The following is a 14,195-nucleotide window of genomic DNA, read 5'->3' on the forward strand; positions in this document are numbered from 1 at the left end:
TCAACATTCCCAACTTCCCCACAGTTGCTGAAAACACCTTTTTCCCTTCGGCATCTGACTCCGGTACTGAAAACCAATCACATCCCCCTGTCCCTAGCCTCCTCCCTGGTCACAGACGCACTCTGCAGGGAGGCGAACCCACAAGTTAGATTCACGCAGTGACCAGTGACCGCAAATGCAGAAGCTAAGCCTTTCCTCGGACCACAACAGCCCCTCCTAACTCAGCGCTCTGCCACCGGTTACCAGCACTTCAGGGAGGGGAGGAAGCAAAGGCCGCATGGCTCGGGTGGTAGGGTAAGTGGGCACCCCTATGTGGGATCTTGCAACTCTCATCCTGCTCTCCCCACAAAAAAGAGAAATGAACGTACCGGGGCTGCCAGGGGCCACCGTGCTCAGAGCCCAGGCTGCAGGCCCACGTGAAAGCAATTTGTGGAGTGCAGCCACGCGGGCTCGGGCAGGCTCGCCCCAGGACAGTAGAGGTGGAAAAGGCAAGGAAACAGGATTGCACTCTGGACTGAAGCACCCGCTGCTGTTGGCTGGCGTCCTCCATGGGCCAACTCTGCGATCCTTCCGTAAGCAAGCATACATGAAGGCTCCTTCATCTCTGGGAAAGGCACTGATTTCAGCGAGCCCCCAAGTAGAGACTCATAAAATGTTAAATACGCTAAGAATATGAAGGATGAAGGACAAAATGACTCGTACCTCCAGCACATTAAAATGCATTTGCTTGCAAAGTCGCACCTGCCAGCTCCGAGACAATTTATAATTGCCACGGCAATCCCTGCACGTGAGCAAGCAGGCCAGAATCTGGGTGGACCAGGACTCCAGAAAATCTCTACCCCCTGATTCTTCCTTCTTCCCTGAAAAACCACGACCATTCCACTAATCAATCTGTACCATTCTTACATAACTGACAGCATGAGTAAAATGAATGCTATTCTTTCTTGTACAGCGATGCTGGCACTCTTAAGAGTGCGTGCAATTCGTTTTGGTAAACTGAGGCCATGGCTGCTTACTGAGTATGTCTATAGTCTGATTCTCAAGTGTATACAAATCTTTCGTAAATCATTTCTATTCTTTAAAATAGGTGTGTGCAGCCAACGATGTAGCTGAGTGGTAAAATACATACTTTGCACATTCCAAGTCCTAGGTTCAATTCCTGGCACTACAAATATATAGCCAGATAAGACAAATACATGTTTTGGCCACTGCTAAATGATCATCAGTGCCCACACACAGAAAGAAAGTCTTCAGGAAAGCTGATGACAGTGTTCTTGATTTCTTTCTCATTCACTGGGCTGAATTCTCCCTGCCAGCTTTTTCATCATTCCTAACACCAGTGGCTCTCCCAAGGGAGTAACTCTCAACTGCAGGGTCTCCTGAGCCTCAGTGACCTGGTCAGCATCTGCTCTGCTTTCAAAAGCATCTCCTTACACAATCCTGACTCGTCTAAGCTCTCAAGTGACTCTCGCACTTGCTTCTATTAATCCACTGTAGAAGCTGCCACACAGCACTGGGTCTGCATTAGGATTTTTGTGAACGGTCATTGACCAAATGGTCATTGAGACTAAGAGCTTTGCCAAACTCACCTGTTAGGATTAAGTTAACTCAGGGTACTACATTGGATTATTCATGCTGACAAGTCTCTAATTATTGTTCGTCACTATTTTTCACTATTGAGAATAATACTGACTGTGAGTTTGTTGTAGATACTTGTTATTATCTTGAGGAAGGTTTCTTCTATTCTTTTTTTATTGAGGACTTTTATCCTAAATGACTGTAAAAAGTTTTCCTTGCATCAATTGATGTAATCATGAATTTTTATTGTTTCTTTGATTTATTTTCATACTTCAATCAGTCCTCAAATATGATAAAGGAAATAAAAAAAGGATTGTGGAATATTTTACAAAAATGGTATGAATAAATTTAACTTTAATTAGAGTTCATTGGTATATCTTTATTTTTCAATAATTTATATCAAAACAAAAACTTTTGCACAGCACTTATATTTATACAAAATCGGAAATAGGATGTGATTTTTTTCTAACTATGACTTAATAGTATGCACTCTTTCATATGTAAACTTTAACAATTTTTTTATTTGCTTTTACATTGTATAGTTTCTGCTCTGGAAATGTTTTCACTTCTAAGTTTAACTCTGGCTGTATCTCTGTCAGTATTTAGAGAAATACAGTTCATTTAGCTCATTTATCTAAAACTCATGTATATAATTATTGATTCTGTGTTTTTAAGTGATAACTGGCAGTGCTTAAAAGACTCTCTGTGACCAGGGTTTCAAAACTAGCATCAGCTACATGCAAGAAGAATTCCTTATCTCCTATGTTATCTATCTGGTACCAGGTTTTTTGTTTAATGTAAAATTTTGCTGAATACAAGAAAATTTTTCAAATGATGAAAACAATCTTAGATAGGCTTGGCATCAGTGATAAGATTTTATGGACATTTTCCTCTTGTTCCCAGCATGTAATTGGACTTGAATAATGTTCTATGCAAATTTCAGAAGTTTGTGCATTGAACCAGTGAGGGAGGAGAGCCCTAGAACGTGTATATTCAGTCCGTCACTCTATTTATTCCTTTAATGTTTTTACTATCTGTTCTACCTAACAAAATGATGGGGATTTGGAACTCCTGAGTAATACTTGAGAAGAGTATCAATACCCACACATAAAATGTTAAGTTTGAACAAAATTTTAATAGAAGGATTCTCCCTCAACACATTAAAGATAACGGACAAGAAAATAGCGTATGGTTGAGGTGCTTCCCTACATGCAGCCATTCCTTGCACTTCGTATGATCCCTGGGCACTACCAGGAATGAACCCTGAGCACAAAGTCACAAGTATGCTATGAATACTGCTAAATATGGGCCAAAAAACTTAAACAAGAAAAAAATCCAATATATTAAAAACAGAATGTCACAAATGCAAAAGTAACATTGTAATTGCTGATGAAAAATAGGAAGTGAGTCCTCTAAGATTAGGTTCAAGAATATGGTGTCCACTCTAACCCCACTATTTTCCACATTCATTCCTTGATCACAGCAGTTCAACAAGAAAAAGAAGTTTAAAGAAATTAAATAAAAAGTAAAAGCAAAACTACTTTGCAGATAACATGATATTATACATAGAAAACTATAGATTCCTCCAAATTGTCTCCATAAATAATAAATTTATGAGTTGAAATGCAGTAGGTAAGGTGTTTGCCTTGCATGCAAGTCAATTCTGACTAGATAGATAGAATTCCCATCACAGTGACATCAGAGACATCTTCAATAATTTGACAATATTTGTAATGTAAAGGAAAGTTGAATAAACAGAGGATTATACCATCCTAAAATGATTTACTCTCTATGAAAGAAACAATGGTTAAATAAAAAGACACCCCACAAAATTCTGAAAATACTTTCCCCATACACATTAATATATATACATATACATTATATATATGCATATATATATAAAGTAATCTGACTATAGAACTGAGTCTGCCTAGGTCTAAGGTGGGAACACATAGACACAGTGGTTGAAGGATATTGGCATTATTGTGGTGGTGAGGTTCAGTGATATTTATTCCAAAAACATTACTATTAACTATTATAAATTGTTTTTCCTAAAATGATATAAAAGAAAACTGACCAATGTTATACTAATTAATTTTCTATCATACTGTTATAAAAAGCAATGCTGCAAACTCTAGTTCCTATTTCATACAATTATTTTGAATAATTTTCATAAAACCTTCTACAAAAGATTAATTTGCCCAGTGAAAAATGTATTGCTTACATTTACAGCTTTAATTTATGATAGTATTAAATAACTATATAATTTCTAAATATTTATTTCAGGAAAGTAGCATTTTCTGACCTTAACAGCTAGACTTGATTTAATTTTGTAAACTAGTCCATCAAATAAACTACTTGTACTCCATTTGTAGAAAGTGATATATATTTCAAGAAGTTAAAATTCATTTAAATTTAAAGTGATGTATGAGATTCAGATTTATCTTATAACAATTTCTTGCAGCATGATTTTTAAAACTTACTAGATGAAATAACAATAATTAATTTAACATTTGTGACTAAAATCATTTTAATTAAAATGTGCTTTAATTTAACTTTTAAACTTTGAAACATGCCTACAATTAAATTTATAGCAGCAGATAAAACATAAAACTCCATGCCACATGGTATTTCTAATAATTGGAACTGGCAAAGTACAAATGAAAATATCAACAAGACTTACCACCTTGATATCTTTTTCTCACTTTGTACCTTTCTGTTTTTCACAAAATATTCAAAATGTATAAAGTTTCTATTAAAGTTATTTAATATAAAAGTAAACATCTTTTAAAATTATAAGTCATCATAGAATTGAAGAAAATATGAGTAATTTTAATTACATGTGAGCTTTGTTCTTTAAGTGAGAGTTCTCATAATAAAAATATGTTATAGTTTCTTGTATTGATATCACTGATATTTTTTTCATTTTATGCACACTTGAACATGTACACTCAGCCACTCACACATATGTATCATTTTTGTTCTATTCAAGTGACTCTTTTATAATTTATAAATTAAATAAACTGCACTTATTCAATATATAAAATGCATTTTTGAGAGAATGTTAGATAAAAATTTATCATTGGCATATATGCTCTGGATATTACTTTTTGAAAAACTAATTCCCTCCTACTATTTCTTCTTTTTCTTTTTTTGCTTTTTGGGTCACACCCAGTGATGCACAGGGGTCACTCCTGGCTCTGCACTCAGGAATTACTCCTGGGGATTCTTGGGCACCATATGGATGCTGGGAATCAAACTCTGGTCGGCTGCATGCAAGGCAAATGCCCTACCCGCTGTGCTATGGCTCCAGCCCCTATTTCTTCTTTTTAAATGTTGAAATATTGTCTCATTTACAAAATCTCAAATTATTTCTTTTAGAGTTAAATTTGAAATATCTCATAGAAGTGTCTGTGTTTGCAAAGAATTCAGTCTTTATTACATATTATATATATATGTGTGTATATATTTGAATGCATATATGTATATATATGAATCGTTTAGGACTCAGTTCTTTTCCAGACTTATCATTTCTAACTATCTTTGGCAGCGCAATTCCTTCTTTATCCTAGCTGCCCTCCCCCAACCAGCACTTTGGCAAGCTTCCAACTGGGAACCATTCCTCCTGGCCCTTGTTTCCACTGTCCTTGAGTATTAGTCTCATACTATGTTTTTTTATTTTTTTTAACATCCCACAAATGAATCCAATCTTTCCATATCTGTCTCTCTGTTACTCATTTCACTCAGTATGATACTCTCCCTGTCTATCTATTTATATATAAATTTCATGACTTCATTTCTTCTGGTGGCTGCATAGTGTTAAATGGTGTAAATATGCTATAGTTTCTTTACCCAGTCATTTGTTCTTGGACACTCAGGTTTCCAGATTGTGGCTATTGTGAAAAGAGCTGCAATAAGCGTAGAAGTGAAGATGGCTTTGCTTCAGTGTGTTTTAGGCCCCTTAGTGTATATGATGAGAATTTGTATTGCTGGATCGCAATCGAGCTTAATTTGTAGCTTTTTGAGAAATGCTTATATTTTTTGCTAAAAAGGCTGGACTTGTTCACATTCCCACCAACAATGAGGAGAGTCCCTTTCTCCTTACATCCAAACTAGCACTAGTTGGTCTTATTCTTTTGGTTGTGTGTCCATCTCTGTGCTATGAGATGATATTTTATTATTGTTCTGATTTGTATCTTCCAGATGATTAGCAATATAGAACATTTTTTCATTTGTCTTTTGGCCATTTGTATTTCATCTTTGAGGAAGTTTCCGTTCATTTCTCCTACCCATTTTTTTGATGACGTTAGAATTTCTTTCTTGTAAAGTTCTACCACTGCCTTATATATCTTGAATATTAATCCTACATCAGATATATATATTATTTATTGAATAAATAATTGTTCCTATTCTATGGTCTGTCTTTGTATTTTACTTGCCATTTTTTTGAGGTACAGAAGCTTCTTAGTTTAATGTAGTCCCATATGTATATCTTTGCTTCCAGTAGCTTGCTCCATGGTCGTTTCATATAATGATACAGGTGCATAAATACTCAACAAAGCACTTTCAAATAGAATACAACAACTTAACAAAAAGATCATAATACCATGACCAAGTAGGATTCATCCCAGAGATTCAAGGATGGTTTAACATTGCAAGCCAATCAACATAATTAACCATATCAATAAAAGAAAAGATAAAAGGCAGATGATTATATCAAGATGCAGAGAAGTCTAGCACACACTCATAATAAAAACTCTCAACAAAATTGGAATTGAAGGAACTTTTCTCAATATAATCAAAGCCATCTACTACAAGCCCACAGCAAACATTATCCTCAATGATGAAAAACTACAGTTTTGCCCCCTAAGACAGGAAATAGACAAGGTTGGGTTCTCTTGCTAGTCCCATTCATATAGTACTGGAAGTGCTTGCCATAGCAGTTAGGCAAGAAAAAGATATCAAAGTCATCCAGATAGGAAAGGAAAAACTCAAGCTCTCACTATTTGTGAATGATGGTAGTATATTTAGGATATACTAAAGACTCTATCAGTGCCTAGAAATAATAGATTTGTGTAGTAAAGTGGAAGTTTACAAAATAAATACCCCAAAGTCCATGAGTTTTCAATATATAGTAATGAAAGAGAAGAAAGAGGTATTAGAAAAACAATCCTGAATAGAAGATGGGAGGCGTCACCTTTCCCAATTTCAAACTATACTACCAAGCAGCAATAATTAAAACAACATGGTATTAGAATAAAGAAAGACCCTCATATCAATGGAATAAAGTTGAATAGATATTTACCCTCAAATCTATGATAGCCTAATCTTTGATAAAGAAGCAAGGAATATGACATGGAGCAAGGAAACCTCTTCAACAGGTTGTGCTGGGAAAACAGAGCAGGTACATACAAAAAACTAAACAAACAAAAAAACGCACAAAAAAGATGCCTTTCTAATGTCAGGCACATAAGTCAAATCAAAATGTATTGAAGACCTCAATATGAGACCTGAATCCATAAGATAAAATGGAGGAAAATGTGGGCAGAAACTTCCATGAGTTTGAAGCTAAGGTATCATCAAAAAATTCTATCTTTAATGATTTAAACATTTCCAAGAGCATCAATTCTAGATGCACAATACTACGTATTTTCTGAGTACATATGGGAGAATAGAATTTTCCAAGGAAGTTTTAGAAATATATATGACCCAACATAGAGTTTGAAAGTGAGTAGATGAAAAATGACTCAATAGTCATTTTGAATAGAATAGTGTGTCACTATTCTGTGAGGTAATAAGAAATGATGGTTGAAGAAAAAAGATCATGGTGCTCGATATTCCCTTGCTTCTACCAGCTCTTTAATTTTACTTTCGCTGTAGTCATGAAATTATATTTCTTTGTCTATGTAAAGGAATTCTCTTCATTTAGTAATACTGATGCTATCATAAGACAACATTTGAAGAATTACAAATTGATATGCATATTTCAGGCATTTATTATTGCGTATTATGATCATGTAGTTTTCTTTCGGATAGTTTAAAATAATGGAAACTTTTATTTCCATGGCAAATAGTAAAATTTGAAAATAGAGTGTGATCTATAAAACAAAAATTATTTTATTTATTTTTTCATTAAAAATGCCAAATGATGTACATATATAGAGAGAGCAAGAATAAAAAAAATGTTCCTGGGGCCACATGTGTGCGGCCTCTCCACAGCTGCATCAGCATGACTCCAGAGGCCATCTAAACTACTTTTGGTATGGGCAGCTCCTTGCAAAATGTCTCCAGACTGAGAACTAAGCCGCGGCCCCATGCCTGCCCAGGAGGGGAAAGGTATTTCTCTCTCTCACCTTTTTCCTTGCCGGGGGTAAAGGGTGTCTCGAACGCCATATTATGAGGACCACAGATGAGAGTTACAAGCTTGCAATGATCTAATATCTGGAAGAAATTTCCCTGGACTTAGTTGCTTAAATACAGAAATCCAAAACCGTGTGGCCACTATTGCGGTGGCCCGACCTCATATCTCTTCACAACAGGTCTGACTCTAGTGGGGAACTCTTAACAATAATAGTGAGGTTTTTGTTGAAATATTGAATGTAACAAAGTAAAGAGAAAGTAAAGTGAAATTTACCCGTTGGGGGGGGGCGGGAAGTGGGATGGGAGGTACACTGGGTTTTTGGTGTTTAAATTTTTTTTTGGTGGTGGAATATGGGTACAGGTGAAGGGACAGTTGTTTCAGCATTGTATAACTGAGACTTAAACCTGAAAGCATTGTAATTTTCCACATGGTGATTCAATAAAATTAAAAAAATAAAAAAAGAGGATTTAAGTCTTTAAAAACTGTAGCATAAACAAAAATATATTAAATTGTTAATTGTTAAATTAATAAAGTGATTTCTTTTAAAAAGAATAAAAATGCTTAGGATAGAAAGAAAGTATATATTGAAAACATAGTTTCTAAAGGGAACCTCAAGAGATAACTTTTTAAAATATATAAACAAATTCGTACTGGAATAGGTCATATCAATTACCATCAGAAATGGTTTGAAGGTGGGTTGAATATTACCTTCTAATAAAATGTGCTTAAGTCAAAAGTTATTTTGAATTTGAATTTATTCATACAAAACTAAATAAAAGATCTAAAATGAGATCATCTGTATTTAGAGTAGTCTAATCTTAATGATAAAAGTCTTATTAGAAATGGCTGAAATAAATTCTGCACAAAGAATAGAAGACCTTTTAGAGGATAAGGCACAGGTTGAAGTATGGTGTTCAAAGTCAAAAGAATATTAAGACCCAAAGATTTAAGAGAATCTATATTCTCTCAAACATTCAAAAGGTGAACGACTTTCATAGCATCCTCATTTCAGACTTCTGCCTTCCTTCTGTGAAGTAATGCATTTGTAATTTGCTTTAAATAACTGGGTTTGTGATCATTTTTTCATCAGTCCCTGAGAAACAAAGATAGTATACTAGGTAATAGTATACATAAACAAAAAACTGAGCTAATAGTAACTTGTGTTATACAGGGTTACACTATAGTTGGATAAAAAAGATTTTGAAACTTTGGGATCAAGTGATTTTTTTAGACTTTTCATATGCTTACGTATAAATTACAATTATGATAACAAATCTATTAAGTTACCAAATGTCTTTTAAAGCAGTGTTTCTTAATCCTTTCTGAGCAATGCTATTTTACGCTTGTTTTCTTCTAGTACACCCTCTTCCCTGCCTCCCCTTCCCTCCACTTACACCTTGTTTTACTGATTGACTCCTTTATTTCATGCTTTGCCCACACTTCTCTGACAATCAGAGTGGACAACCTGGAGAGTTCACAGGTTCATACGATCTCTGGGTGATTTACATCAAAGAAAACTAAAAGAACCATCTCAAAGACAGTTCTGAACATTGAAAGTATTTAAAAAATAATAAGTAAAAAGTGAGACATCATCAAAGGTCTATTTTAGCAATGATAACATATCATATTTTTATAAAAATCAGATAATCAAGTCACAGTCATCTATTCTAATACTTTATTTCTTCATTCTCATCAACTCTCACTAAATTGCAAACAAAATTGGGAATGAAATGAAAAACAGAGTCTCCTGCTATAGTAAGGAAAAGGGTGATAAAAAATAGTAGTTCATTCATTGAGTAGGATAGGATCATCTCAACCTAAGGAACAAGAGCCATTGGGTCAGAGACATAGCACAGCAGATAGAGCATTTACATTGACATGTGTTTGATACTTAGGATTCCATATGGTCTTCTAGGTACCACTAGGAATGATCCCTGAGTGCAGTCAGTAGTAAGCCATAGTACCACTGGATGTGGCCCAGTTTTTTTTCTTAAAGAAATATCCAGATTAAATCAATGATAAATCTCTAACCATGTTGATAATTTCATAATAATGAGAAATTGATGCCATAAAAAAACCATTTTTAGTTTGTTAACATTCCCAAGATACATTTTATGTTTTGAAAATCTTTACAAATAAATGTTGAACATCAGATATTTTTAAAAGCCATTTTAATTTTGACTGCTTATTGATTTAAAAATTATGTGCAATGAAAGAGAAATTATTTAATACATCTTACATCTATCTATGCATACCTATAAAACTCACCATAAGATAGTGAACACACTTAAGTTTATCCCCAAGTTTTTTCCTGTCTCTTTGCAATATCCTACTCCTTAAATAATCATTCAATAAATTTCTGGGAAAATAAATTAATTGCACTATCAAGAGATTAATGCAACCATATCTTTTCTTTTTATTCATCATGATTGTTTCTAAATAGAATTATGTAATGCCATATAACAGGAGCTCATTTTTTTGTGACATATATATGCATTTTTTTCCAGTTTACTTATTTGGGTTGTTTGTTTTCCTGTTAATAGACTTGGCACTTCATTCTATATATATTTTTTAATGTTAAAATATTTTTTAGAGAATTACAAAGCCATTCATGATTAAATTTCAGTGATACAGATTCCAACATCCATCCTTTCTCTCTTGTACATTTCCCAGCACCAGTATCCCCAGGTCTCTCCCATAACCCCCATCCTTGTTTGCTTCTTTGGCAAGAGCTTTTCTTCTATCTCTCTTTCAATCTCTCTCTCTCTCTCTGATTTTATTGTGATTTGCAATGTTGATACTGAAAGGTTATCCACAATATCCCTTAGCTACTTTTAACTCTTGGATCTTGTCCAGTATGATCATTCCCAGCTATTATTGGCATAACGGTCTCTTCTCTATTTTACCTACACTCAGCCCCACACACATTTGTGGTTAGTTCCAACCACTGACCAGTCCTTATAACCCCTGTTTACCCTGGCCATGAACATTAATCTTCTATTGCATATATCACTGTGCCACTGTATTACTGTCATCCCGTTGTTCATCAATTTGCTCGAGCAGGTGCCAGTAATGTCTCTATTCATCCCTGTCAGATGGTAGTGTAGCCTGATGGAGTATTAATGGCTCTTTCAAGATCAGGGGAATGAGGACTGTCGTTGTTACTGTTTTTGGCATATTTAGTACTCCATGGGTAGCTTGCCAGGTTCTGCTGTGTGGGCAGGATACTCTCGGTAGCTTGTGGGGCTCTCCAAGAGGGATGGAGGCTATTGGGGAAGCCTCTAATCACCTTTACAGGTGTTCCCAGTCTACTGAATGTAAACTTTTGATCGGCTGCATGTTGTAATGACCTGCACACTCACACACACACACACACATATTATACCACAAATGAATGCATTCATTCTATATCTGCTTCTTTCCTTCTGACTCATTTCACTCAGTTTGATACTCTCCATGCCCATCCATTTATAGGAAAATATCATGATTTAATTTTTCCTGACAGTTGCATAGTCTTTTATTGTGTAGATGTGCCATATTTTCTTTATCCATTTTTCTGTTCTTGGGCACACAGGTTGTTTCCAGATTCTGTTTCTTGTGAACAGCGCTGCAATGAACATAGGGGTGCATATAGTGTTTATGCTGTGTGTTGTGGGGCCCCCAGGGTAGTTTCCAGAAGTGGTATTGCTTGGGTCAAATGGGAGCTCAATTTCTAGTTTTTTGAGAATAGTCCATATTGTTTTCCTAAAAGATTGGACCAGTCATATTCCCACCAACAGTAGAGTCACTTTGCCCTCCCCCCCAACATCCACAGCAATACCAGTTGCTTTTGTTCTTTTGGATTCATTCTATGCTTTAGATCACTGTACCACTGTCATTCCATTGTTTATCGATTTGCTCAAGAGGGCTCCAGTAATGTCTTCATTTGTCCCACTGTCGAGTGCTAGTGTAGCACAATGGCTTATGCTCTCTCCAGGAACATGAAGAGCACATTGTTGTTGCTGTTTTTGGCATATCAAATACATCACGAGTAGCTTGCCAGGCTCTGCCGTGAAGGAAAAAATAAAAAAAAAGATAAAAATAAAGAAGTTGCATGGCTGTGAATGTATCCACACGCTCCAGGAAATATTGAGTTGCTCTCTTCCGGGAGCTTTTTTTTATAGTCTCTGGCCATTGGCCATTGATGAGATTATATGGCAGGGATTAGGGGAGTGTTTGTGGGTGTGTCTGCCAAGCTATTGGAAAACTGGGGATCTGGGTGGAGGAGGCCCAGTCCCTATCAGAGCAGACTTGGAGATCTCAGCTATGGGTCCTGCATACCTCAGGTTCTCTGTCGATTCTTTATGCTTTAGATATCATTGTAAATGATTATTTGAAAGCATTTGCTACAGATCCGTGATTGGTCTTTTATTTTCATACCAATATCAGCAATAGTTTCATGATGCAAATCATTGGAACTTATAGCATTGTTATGTTATATCATGTAGCATAGAAAGCTATGACACAGGGGAAATTTATAATTGTGATAAAGTTTCACTCTTCAAATCTGTAATATTCTACATGTTATAACTTACAGTAAATTTTAATTAACAACTGATGGATTACATGTTCTCCTCTTTAAAAATGATCCATTACCTACCAACTATCTAATAAATATGGTGTATGGTATGTTGAATATTGCTTTCTAAAAAGTTCTTTATTCCATCAAATTCTTATTAAGCACACTCTTACATACTGGATTATACATATGGTGTACGAAATTATTCAAATTAAATTGAGGCAATAACCATTAAAAATCAGTGTTGGTAAAGTTCTTTAGGCTTAGGAGGAATAAAAGAAAATGGTTAAAGTGCACTTTCATCTTTAGTGCTTAAAAGAGAAAAAAATTGAAGACTTTCCTTAGTGCTTCATTATTAAACACACAAAAGAAAAATGTGTCAAAAACGAGTTAAGGTAAATGCTTACATTTTGACGTTCTGACTTGAAACTTTTTCCAGTCTCTTTTTAATGTTAATGTTAAATTACTGGAAAATCTTTTATAATAACATTTTCTTTTATAGTTTTAACTTTATTTCTAGTAATCAAATACCACTGCAAAATTTGCCCTCTAGTGAGAAGATTAAGTAAAAAGAAGCATATTTGGAATATTTATGTATTATACATTTCTTTTTTATGTGTTTTTATAGAAAGAATATTATGCTAGGATATAAAATATTTTTAAATCTTTAATTTATTTCCATCTTATAATGTCATTCACTTGAATGTTCTAATTTCTCCTTGAAAAATATATTAAACGAAAATATCCACAGAATCAATTGAAAATATTTCAGTGGGAGCTAAAATATGTTTTGTTTTTATGCTTTCACTTGCATCCCCTGCCTAAACTTTTTCATCATTTTTCTACAAAGAAATCAACATCAAATCTGAATTCCAGCATTAGTTTCATATTAAACCAATTTCAGCTGAAACTTCAGTCTGTGAAATGATAGGTGAAAACAATTTAAGAAAATGTTCTCTGACCATTTATAATATTGGGAAAATTTTGAGCTTAAATGGATGATGAAAAATATATAATTTTATCTTATTGAATAATTTTAATATTATATTGTGCGAGGATTTTTTGTTGTTTAAGTGAGTATACAGGTATGCCAATCATATGAGGAAAAATGATCGTCATTTTTCATTGTTTTACATGTTTAATACTTACAAATAAATAGGAATTAATGAGCGTAGTTATATTACTTCCCTGTTAACGTTTGACAATGAAATTTGCCTAAATATTACTTTTATTTTGTAGGCTTTTTAGGACTTATTTTTGTTTTTTTGAGAGCCATACCCAGTGGTGCTTAGGGCTTACTCCTTGCTCTTTGCTCTGGAAATTTCTTCCTGAGGTGCTCAGGGGACAGCATGAAGAGCCCTGCAATGAATCCAGGTCAGATATTTGCAAGGCCGGACTCTTTTCTGGGATGTTATCTTTATAGCTCTTCTCCATAAGTGATTGATTTTTAAAAGTATAACCATTATCATTTCTTGTTTGGTGGATACACCGGATGGTGTTCAGGTGTAACTCTTAGCTCAAGAATCACTCCCGGCAAAGTCAGGGACCACTAGGGTATCAGGGATCAACCCCTGTTTAACTGCATGGGAGGCAAGCACTTTGCATTGTACTATGTGCCAGATTGTTAAAATTTTATGCATTCTGTGGTACTTTGAAATGTGCTGACCTATAAACACACTTTCAGGGGAGAGGACATTG

At 34.8% G+C, this 14,195-nt stretch overlaps 1 pseudogene; it reads left to right on the plus strand.

The window, feature by feature from the left end:
* The first annotated feature begins 310 nt into the window (after positions 1-310).
* The window catches only part of LOC101538088 (eukaryotic initiation factor 4A-I-like), a 41,518-nt pseudogene continuing 27,633 nt past the window's right edge, over positions 311-14,195 (plus strand).

The sequence above is a fragment of the Sorex araneus genome, chromosome 2 (assembly GCF_027595985.1).
Source record: "Sorex araneus isolate mSorAra2 chromosome 2, mSorAra2.pri, whole genome shotgun sequence".
Taxonomy (NCBI): domain Eukaryota; kingdom Metazoa; phylum Chordata; class Mammalia; order Eulipotyphla; family Soricidae; genus Sorex; species Sorex araneus.